Raw genomic sequence first — 11,593 nt, forward strand, 5'->3', positions numbered from 1 at the left:
CAAGAGGGCACTTTAGCACCGTTTTCGCTCCCAAGAGGGCACTTGAGGGCACTTTAGCACGTATTTTGGCTCCCAAGAGGGCACTTGAGGGCAGTTTAGCACGCATTTTGGCTCCCAAGAGCGCACTTTAGCATGCGTTTTGGCTCCCAAGAGGGCACTTGAGGGCAGTTTAGCACACATTTTGGCTCCCTAGAGGGCACTTTAGCACCGTTTTGGCTCCCAAGAGGGCACTTGAGGGCACTTTAGTACGCGTTTTGGCTCCCAAGAGGGCACTTGAGGGCAGTTTAGCACACATTTTGGCTCCCAGGAGGGCACTTTAGCACGCGTTTTTCAACAATTGCCCCCCCTTGTGCATGCCACTGTTCTTATGTATTTATGTGGGACAAATAAAGGAATATCTATCTATCTATCTATCTATCTATCTATCTATCTATCTATCTATCTATCTATCTATCTATCTATCTATCTATCTATTAATGCACTTCCCTTAGACTTTATGCAAATATCATGCTTCATACTTTATTTTATTTCATTTTAAGTATTCAACATATTCAATTCAATTCAATTCAATTCAATTTTATTTGTATAGCGCCAATTCATAACAGAAGTTATCTCAGGACACTTTTCAAATAGAGCAGGTCTAGACCGAACTCTTTAACATTAATTACAGAGACCCAACAGTACCACCATGAGCAAGCACTTGGCGACAAGGGCAAGGAAAAACTGCCTGTTAAAAGGCAGAAACCTAGGACAGATCCTCCGGCTCTAGGTGGGTGGTCGTCTGTCTCGACCAGTTGGGGTGAGAGAGAGAGAGAGAGAGAGAGAGAGAGAGAGAGAGAGGCAGAGAGAGAGAGTGAGAGACAGACAGACAGACAGGTGCACAGCAACAACAGTATTGGCAATGGCAGTCAAGCAGGACCATGGCAGGAGGCTCCACCAGGATCCATGAGAACCTGCGAGACGAGAAGCACAAGAACTCCGGGGAAGAAATGGAGTTAGTAACATGCATTAAAGGGACATGAATGAGTGCAGAAAGAGAGAGGAAGAGAGTAGCTCAGTGCACCATGGGAAATCCCCCGATAGTCTAGGCCTATAGCAGCATAACTAAGGGATGGTTCAGGACTCACCTGATCCAGCCCTAACTATAAGCTTTATCAAAGAGGAATGTCTTAAGCCTACTCTTGAATGTGGTGAGGGTGTCTGCCTCCCGAACCACAACTGGAAGCTGGTTCCACAGGAGAGGAGCTTGGTAACTGAAGGCTCTGGCTCCTGTTCTACTTTAGAGACTATAGGAACCACAAGTAGCCCAGCATTCAGAGAACGTAGTGTTCTAGTGGGGTAATAGGGTACTATGAGCTCTTTAAGATATGAAGGGGCCTGACCATGAAGAGCTTTATAGGTGAGGAGGAGGATTTTAAATTCAAATCTACATTTTATAGGGAGCCAATGCAGAGTAGCTAGTACAGGAGAGATGTGTGTTGTACATTGTACATTGTCTCTCTATATATATTTGTATATATTGACTCTTTTTACTGTCTATTTTTTATTCCTCTATGTTTCATTGTTATTCACTAACTTACCAAGGCAAATTCTCCTACTTGGCAATAAACCTGATTCTGATTCACAAATGATACATGTCTGATGTCTGAATGATACAGACTTATGCCAAGTTACTTTTACTTAAACTTAAGGATTAAAAGTGATCAATTTTATTGTCACAAAGCAGGGGCGTATCTTAAAATGTATTTAATGCAAGTGTTGTCCTATAAATACCATTGTGCCATACCTATGCAGGGATTACTGCACGTAGGAGAAACTATGGTGGACACGAAACATGCATAGTTCACATGGCAGACTTTACAGAAGGGCGACACGCGGCATCTGTTGATAAAAAACAGCTCATTCTAAAGTAATAAAACAATTGTTATTTTCATATATAATATTATCAAATACTAATGAAAACATACCTATGAATATTATGTTCCATTACTGACAATAGATCCTCCTAAATGTTACAGACTGGACCTTTAATGGGAGCACATTGTAATGCTGGACAGCCCAAATCAAAATAGCTTGTAATGGAAAAAAAAAACGACCATGATTAGATGAGGAAATGTATTAAGATATTTTTATCTTTTAAACGAGTTGATACAGTAATTTATCCAAACAACGAGGAATCATTTAATCAAATTTAGGGAGAGGGACATTTCCTCCTAAGTTATAATTATCCAAAGGTCTGACACATTTACAAGCTTATTAAAGATGCCTATCAAGCATCATCAACCTTCAAATCCAAGAGAAACATCCACTGTTCACCCTGGATCTGGATGTCTTTGTACTGCAATGTAGCCAGATTTCATTATCATCCTCATCTGTGCTCTATTATATATCTGCAATTTCCTTCCGCAAGGCATGGGATTTTTATTTTGATATGTGTTTGGATTTTAGCAGTGTGTGTGTGTGTGTGTGTGTGTGTGTGTGTGCATGTGGCTTGTATTCAAGGTTAATAGTCCCTGTGCTTTCCCAACATGGAAGTCTGCAAGTCATTATACAATCTGCGTCGCAGTATACCTAACAACCAGACTCCAGAGTACAGAAATGCCACATATTCTCAGATTTTATTGTAATACATATTCTGCTTTCATTTATGTTTGCCTCAGTAGATGCCTATAGGGTTATTTCTGTGTTGATTAACTGTATATTCTCTTGTGTTTTGCTGTTTCCTGGCACCGCTGGGAGGATTCACTTTCCACATGGGAATCATTAAAGTTTCAACATATCTTAAAATCACTTTTTTTTTTTTTTTTAAGTCACCTACAATTTGAATACAATTCAAATAAAACGTTGAAAACAATGCTACTGTAGTGCCTTTTCCTTCAAAGAATCTCCTTGTTATTGTTCCACAGCTTCCTTTGCACATTCCAAAGGTTTCACTGCAGTAAAATTATTAGCATACCAGCAACAAAAGCGCACATGGAATGGATTTGGGATACAGTGTGGTCTCCCATACCCGAGATATATCAGGCAACATTCTTTCCCCCTTCTTTATTCAAAACTAATGCAATGCAGGAATGCGCTTTGTCCCGCTGAGTTGCGGATGCGGCTCATTGCAACTGGCTCCGCCAAAGTGGCCGTGACTCCACCCACATCACATGCCACCTAACTAAATTATTCTCTCCAGTGTTCCCTCTAGCTGTCAGAACTTGATATGGAGGTGAAAGTTCAAACCGCCACATTTGATCACTCTTAGTGTAGTCAGTACCTGTTGAGTCATTCATACATACATAATACAATGAAAGTTTCCGGAGCTCTGAGAGTAGGCATTGGTGGAAAAATACATCCACTTTGGACTGCCCTGATGTACAATTTTCACATACTTTACTTGAGTATTTTCATGTTTTCATCCTCCATTGTGCTTCTACCTCTACTTCTACTGCAATGAACCAAAGCCTACAAGCTAGCTTAGGTGTCAACTCGAGTCAACTCGAGTCCATTCACATGGCCTACTCCTCTCACTGCAACATACAGCATATCCAACACATCCTTTTGATTATACTCTGATCATTCTTTTGCTTCATGTCTTCTGCCACGCTGCTCACCTGAAAGCTATGCTGTCACTTGCTGCTACTGCTGCTGCTGTTCATGTTGCATTTTAAAAAAAGCCCCACCTCCACCCAACATCCGCCTGTAGGCTCTGATTCTACCTTCCCCTTGTGGGGAAGTTGGTCTGTTTGTGGAGTAATGTTTTGAAGCCTTGAGTTCTGCGTTTTCTTATATTACTTTGTAATACTTGTTTATTTTCCTCTAAATGGGACCATCATTTACTAAATGAACATCATAATGTATAGAAGAGACTGAAACTAGAGATTGAGACCATAAGCTCCTCAGGAAACTAAAACTGGGCTTAATAACGCTCCAAAGTTAGGCTACATTTTTGGCAATGGAAATATTGGCATGGCCACCTCTGACTTCAAGATATCTGAATGAAAATGGGTCCTATGGGTACCCATGAGTTTTTTGCATGTAGTATAAATGTGTCATTTTCACTTAGTAAATGATATATACGTGCCACTCCTGCATAAGTCAGTGCACCACTTCACTTGGTCAAAAAAGTCTGAAAATGCCCCTGATTGTAGGGAGCCTTTAACTACAGGTACTAGTTATTTTGCAGGTTAATTAACACAAAACATATGACATATATGAGACATATATCATCAAATATGGCAGCTTGGTCAGTGGCCCTATGCTTTAAACTATGACGCTGTAGGTACCCACTAGGTTCATTTCTGGATGTGCCTGTCTGGTGTAATGCTTTAATGTGCCATTGAAGTCAGTTGACATAGTAAAGAGAGCGAGAAAGACCACATATAAAGGAGGTGGGAGGTAGTGAGAGAGGTCCAATAAACTCAGGAGACCGCTGTTCGTGTCCTGTCTAAAACCAAAAGTCAGTGTTGACTTCTTTTTAACTTACCTTACTTTACTTACGTTACATATTTTACTTAACTTACGTTATGTTACGTACATATTTTAACCCAAACCACAATCTTTTCCTAAACCTAAACAAGTAGTTTTCAAGAGTAGCTTTATTATCCCTTAAGGGGAATTTGTTGTACTGCCAGCAGTACATGCATAATCAATCAACCATCATTTCAAGGCCATTTGCAGCAGGAACAAATTAATATTTCAATTTGCTGGTCCTGACTTTGGTAGAATGAGCCTGTGGCCAGACGGAAGCAACTTTAACTGTTTAAACAGTGGGTGGCTTGGATCAGCCTGGCCTTGTTCAAAGACTTCACTTTGTACAGGTATGGAATGTCATTTAGGGTCATGAAAATGATAAATCCACTCTAGAGTTTCAATGTAATTTATGTACGTGTGTATATGTATTTGAAATAAGTATTTTTACTTGATATTATTGATATTAAGCTATATTTGCTAATAATACTTCTGTACTTCCAACTTCCACTTGAGTAAAATTTTTAATGTGATATACAAATTGAGTATTTTTACATTGTTGTATTACTACTTTTAAGCATCTGAATACTTCTTTCAACATTGATAGTAGAGATATTTGCCTCACAGGGCTTAACAATCTCTAGGTCTTCCACACAAAACAAAAAAAGGAAGGAGGAAATTCCACAAAAAAGTAAAACAATCCTTAACATATGTGTGAGAAATGCATCATTTTCAGCCTGTAACAATATCCTCCATGACCATGCCGATAAATCTCATGGATGAGTCTTAAACAAGTTATTTCTGTAATATATCTGCTGTGCTCCACAGAGCAAACAGAACAAGTAGGATTTGAAAGCACCACATGTTCGGGTCATTAAGCAGGAAGCCATGGCCTGAGCAGCTCCATGTGGGGACTGACTCATGGTCTGTCCTCCTACACCACAGGCCCTCTATGATGTCTCACCCCTATGAAAGGCTCCCTATTGACATGATGAATGGCTTCAGCCTCACAGTGCAGCACTCGGGGAAACCGAGTCACAGCCAGGAGGTCATCGGTCCAAGCCTGGTTTACACATGAACATAATCATCCTAATACACACCCACAGACAGTGGTGGCTTAACACACTTAGAGGCTACTTAGTTGAGCAAGCTTTACTGAAGAATCTATTCACGTCTCAATGGGTAGGTTGTCTGCCATGTCGGGTTGATGTAAATAAAAGCTTTTCAGAATGGAGAAGATCCTGTGCCTGACAGCTGCTACTGAGAATTCATTTAATGGATTTTCTCTGTGCAGAGTGTTCTCATGATGGGCTCTAAAAGTTTTTAAATGCCACCATCCCAATATTCTAAATCCCTTTTCTTTCCCAATTTCATTCCTATACACCAGAGTCCTTAAAGGTTCAGTGTGTAACATTTAGGAAGGTCTGTTGTCAGAAATGGAATATAATATTTATAGGTATGTTTTCATTAGTGTATAATCATCTGAAAATAAGAATCATTGTGTTTTCTTAGAATGAGCTATATTATATCTACAGAGGGAGCAGGTCCTCTTCTGGCGGAGTCCGCCATGTTAAACTGCCGTGTTTCTACAGTAGCCCAGAGCGGAAAAACCAAACACTGGCTCTTGACAGGGCTCACCTTTTGTTTTATATATATATATATATATATAAAATGCATATTATTACTATGTGTTAGAGCAGAGGTTCCCAAACCTTTTTTATGTCAAGGACCATCACAAAAATGCCTGACTTGATTTCATCCTAAATTGTATCCAATGCACATTAGCAATCGCATCTTGAACTTTGATGCTGGTGCACCGAAGCGGATCACTGAATCTTATCCATTCCTAAAAGGTAATTCAGTCCTAAAAAGATAATTCAGTATGATGATTGAGCTAACTTTGCTTTAGCTAATCTTTGAAGTGAAATGCTAAGTATCTGTAGTGACACAACCATGAGGAATAATAATCATTTCGGTAATTATGACCTGGTATGCAGCATTTGCTGTTTTTCTTGCAAAGGGGTATTTCTCCCAGCCTACGGCCTCATCTCTCTGTCTCCCTCCCTCTGCAGTACATCATAAACTATTAAATGTAAAAGAAATACAATAAATCATTCCTTTACTCTCCAGTGGGTTTTCATTCTATGCTGTTTGCACAAGGTGTGTGTAACAGAAGCAGATGGGGTCTCTGGTATCAGCAAAACACTTGTGGTTGGGATTAAGCTCCACAACCAGGAGCTACGAACACACGCATGCACCCTCACATTCTTTCACAGCTGCTCTGTGTTTTCAAATGTGAAGTCACGGTCTGTTGAAGTGGAAAAAACACAGTAGTACACATGAAAAGAACAATGAACTGAGGGTGAGAAAAGAGGTGTGGGGGATCCACTCTAAAGTCAGTGTCTGACCTGTATCATCCTCTGCATATTGCTCGGTCAAATAGTTCTGATGTCCCTGCTGAGCTCCACTGAATGATGACATATAAGAATCATAAGGTTATTTCAGTCATGTTTAAGCACTTCTCTTTTATTTCTAAACCCGGTCCTCTCTTTCATTAGGTTTGTGGGTGGATATGGTCAAGGAGTCTGCTTCTGAATCACGTTGGGAGGAATAGAGCAGACACCAATTAAAGAACAGTTTTTGCCTCTCTCATGTTTTTGTCTGCACCTGTTGGGTAATTTCTATGGATTCGGTTTGTGATTACATGCACCTTTTTTTTCATTCTGACTAAAATCATTCTGATTGAAGATTTCAGGTCAACTGTTGTCATGGGATGACGCGCATGGTGGTACTGTTGGGTCTCTGTAAATAATGTTATAAGGAGTTCGGTCTAGACCTGCTCTATTTGAAAAGCGTCCTGAGATAACTTCTGTTATGAGATGGTGCTATACAAATAAAATTGAATTGAAATTGAATTAATACGGTCTGGTGTTTACATGCTGCACTACATTTAATCGGAACAGCTGTGTGACATGCACAAAAGTGATGAATACATTATGTTAAGTCCATTTTCGTGGACTTATTTTTCTACCATCAGGGCCAGAGGACAGCAACCTTTACCATCAAAAGAGCTCCAGACAGAGTAATTAAAAAGACAAATAAATCTGATTGACAAGAGCTGTGACACTGTTTACAAAGAAAAGTTTGTAAACTTTTCAAGTAAAAAGGCCTTAATGCTGATTTCTCACTGCAGTTCAAACATACCGTTATGACTCACTAATGGCACAGCATGTTGAGAGCCGGCGCCAGCAGTGAAAGCAAACAAATCTATCCATGCACTATTATAGAATACTAGAGATAGAGACACTTTTCTCAAAATATAGAGGAAAAGGTGCCAGGTCAGGACAGCATTTTAGTTGTCAAAACATTTGTTTTATTTGGTGTGTATTTGCTGAGTCCACGGCAGAGTCCTTGCTTCAATGACCAAAGGTTTGACTCTGATCTGTAGCCCTTTGCTGTGTGTCATCCCCTCTCTCTCCCCCATTCCTGTCTCTCTACAGCTGTCACTGTTGATTAAAGGCAATCAAACCCCCCAAAATACATTTTAAAAAATCCCTTTAGGCCTAAAAAAACCAAACAGAGATGTTATTCATTTTCATATAATAGTTTGTCAAAGCCATCGTAAGGCACTGGAAAGGGGCTGAAGAGCTGCATGCCGCTCTGCAGCTGCAGGTTACCTACACCTAGTCTAGGCGTCAATGGTATCATGTTCATGAGGTCACTAATCTGCTTTTGTATTTATAGTCAATGGTTTCAAAGGCCAGCACACTCCGCTGCAGTCCATCATTTTGCATCATATGGAATTCTTCCTGTTAAAATGTAAATCGATTTGTCTGTGTGCACTCTGTGTATGTGTGTAGCATGTGACAGGTTGCTCTCTCACCGACCTGTCAGCGGGCTGATGAAACAGAAGGAGAGTTCAAAGGTGAAGGGGCAAGGTCGAAGGTCATTGTCTTTATGAATGCAGCCCTAGACTGGACGTGCTGCGTCAACAAAACTTCATTAGGGTCAGGATGTCACTGTTGAGTGAGACACTGTTTCCCAAACATCATCTCATATTTCCACTAAGTTGCTCTGTTGCAGAGCTGATATGTATATCAGTGTATATGTATATCCAAATGTATTAATATTGAGCTCTAAAAAGCTGATGCTTTCTTCTAAGCTTGAAGTGATGACGACATCTTTAACTGAGACCTCAAAACACAGAAACATACATCTCTAGTTGATGTCTGTAAATCTCGAAAAGAACTCAAGATGTCAGTGGAGTTTCAGACATGTTACACTCACCAAGAAGGCCTTTGAACAGAATATGTGAGGCACAGATGGGCGTGGGATGACAGACTTTGTGAAGATTTGAACAGAACGGGGAGAAGGGGAGACTCAATTCAATTCAATTCAATTCAATTCAATTCAATTCAATACAATTTTATTTATATAGCGCCAATTCATAACAGAAGTTATCTCAGGACACTTTTCAAATAGAGCAGGTCTAGACCGAACTCTTTATAACATTATTTACAGAGACCCAACAGTACCACCATGAGCAAGACCTTGGAGACGGGGGCAAGGAAAAACTGCCTGTTAAAAGGCAGAAACCTAGGACAGACCCTTCGGCTCTAGGTGGGTGGTGGTCAGAGAGACAGACAGACAGACAGACAGACAGACAGAGGTGCACAGCAACAACAGTAGCAACAACTTATAGTAGTGACTGATGGTGATAATGATGATGAACATGAAAAAGATGATGGCGACGACAACAACGATGGGGGACAATGAGCAGTGATTATAGTAATAATAGTATCTGTAGTAATAATAATAGTAATAATAATAATAACAATAATATCAGTGATATTAGCAATGGCAGTCAAGCAGGACCATGGCAGGAGGCTCCACCAGGATCCATGAGAACCTGCGAGACGAGAAAGCACAAGAACTCCGGGGAAGAAGTGAAGTTAGTAACATGCATTAATGGAACATGAATGAGTGCAGAAAGAGAGAGGAAGGGAGGAGCTCAGTGCATCATGGGAAATCCCCTGATAGTCTAGGCCTATAGCAGCATAACTAAGGGATGGTTCAGGACTCACCTGATCCAGCCCTAACTATAAGCTTTATCATGCCTGAGGCATGCCTACATACATATTAATACCATATACAGATTTTATATTATACTGTTTTTGAATTTAGTATAAATATGCATATGAAGTTAAATAACTTAAACAACCCCTCCATACATGTATTAAGACATATATACAAATAGTCTGCTTGGAACAATAATGTGTGTCTGATTTTTTTCTGTAAAACAAAACTATAATTTCCACATTAAAATCCTTAAACAGTAATCTCCTCCTTCTGCCTCATTAAAACTTCCAGAATCTCTGAATATACAAATGTTGTTGATTTCTAAAGTTTTCCTGCTGGACACAAGATGTCTCCTACTTCACTGTAAAGTCCATTCTCAGTGGATGTGCACTGGTGGCTTCAAGTTTCTACATCACACTGTACAAGTTGATACTGGACCAGGACTGACTTCCTGACTATTTGTGATGTCACAAATCCTGCTGGTAGGCCCCGCCCCTTAAAATCTGATTTTCAATGAGCTCAGGGAAACTTTCCACTTTCAGCAGATGAATGTGAAAACATCCTTCTAGTGTCAGCTAGCATTCAGACAGCACGCTGTAGCAGTGTTTTGTAGTTGTGGGGCACTTCAAGGGTAAAACAGGAACAGGAAAATGACACAAGACTAAGTGATAGATGTCAAAGTGCTGTTTTAAAAAGCTACCATCAGTTAAACAAAACAGAGACAACAAACTGTTTTCCCAAAGATAGTGTTGTTTGTTTCCCAAGATTTTCCTGGGGTGGGCTCACCACCATTTGCATTATCTCTTGATTTAATCCAGCTGAGATACTGACCTGATGTACAGTTTGTGCTGTATTGTGTCCTGCTTAGTAAAAGAAATCATGTTGTAAACTTCAGAAACTGAATGAATATGTATCATTTCTCAGATCAGCTGGATGCTTGATGTTGGGGTCAGTGTGTCAGTTGCACATGTGATCACCATGTGCAGCATATGTTTTAAGTGCATCTTAAAGCTCTTAAGCATCTGCTTCCCTCATGCATGATGTATGTGTGCTTGCATATGAATGCAGACCGCCACTTTTGTGACTTTACTGGTTTGTCTGAATGTAATAAAGGTCTGATGGAAGTAAAATACATGGTTCATCTGGCAGTCCTGGGAATGATTTGCACTCTGGCTCATTCAGAGTGAAGTAAACAGTCTGTGTAGTGGGCAGAGGAGAATGTAATTATAGAGTAAATTGTGAAGACCTCTGAAGACTGACAACACAACAAGGTACCATAGAGAGACATACTGAACATATACAAGCCTATCTTAGCCATTGCACATGACTTTTAGACAGGCAATAACGCTCTGTCCTGCAGCTGTTAATATCTGCTGACATCGGAAGGAACACAGGATGCTAGAGGCCCTTATGCTGCTCTTATTATCCAAAAGATATCTATTCATTCACTGTCTGTGGACGCTGCATGTGACTCTGATCATTTTTTGTCTTGACACAATCCAGTAGCCTGTCGCTGTGTCAACTCCCAGTGTGATAGTGTAAATAATCAGCCGGCATCCTCTTGTTGTGGTCAAGTGGTGATCAGTTTGTGATGTAAGGTATTTAGGCTGAGGTAGACTGGAAGGGGATGGAGCTGGTGGACTCTGGGGTAGGGCGATTGCTCTCAAGTGCCCTCTCAGATGCCCTATGGTAGATAAAACATGATAGTGCCCTCTTACTGTAGGTGCCTTTCAAGTGGAGAAAATGTGATTGAGTGCCCTCTTTGGTGCCCTTCCAGCGGATGAAACATGATAAAGTGCCCTTTAGAGTGCTAACAGAGTCCACTACTGATAAAGCTGGTTCACAGAACTCTGGGAGACTTTTAATTGTTTTAGCATTAATTTTAGAATCACTTTACTGAACGTCTGGCCAGGAAGGTGTATTATTCCTAGAAGCTTTAAAATCCAGTTTTGCATTTTCTGACAAATGCCACTTGCAGCACACTGTGAGAACATTTGAGACAGGTGATAAAATATAAAATATAAGGTATATATATATGTATACATGGTTATTGTATTAC

General features: G+C 40.2%; 1 long non-coding RNA gene across 1 annotated transcript; it reads right to left on the minus strand.

Annotated features, from left to right (window-relative positions):
• Nucleotides 1-563: 563 nt before the first annotated feature.
• LOC127365391 (uncharacterized) lies at nt 564-10,885 on the minus strand. Its single transcript, XR_007885193.1, has 2 exons — nt 9,365-10,885; nt 564-953 (listed from the first exon to the last, which is right to left on the minus strand). It is a non-coding gene; the product is annotated as an uncharacterized LOC127365391 (long non-coding RNA).
• Between the last annotated feature and the right edge of the window lie 708 nt (nt 10,886-11,593).

Source organism: Dicentrarchus labrax, unplaced genomic scaffold, assembly GCF_905237075.1.
Source record: "Dicentrarchus labrax unplaced genomic scaffold, dlabrax2021, whole genome shotgun sequence".
Lineage (NCBI taxonomy): Eukaryota > Metazoa > Chordata > Actinopteri > Moronidae > Dicentrarchus > Dicentrarchus labrax.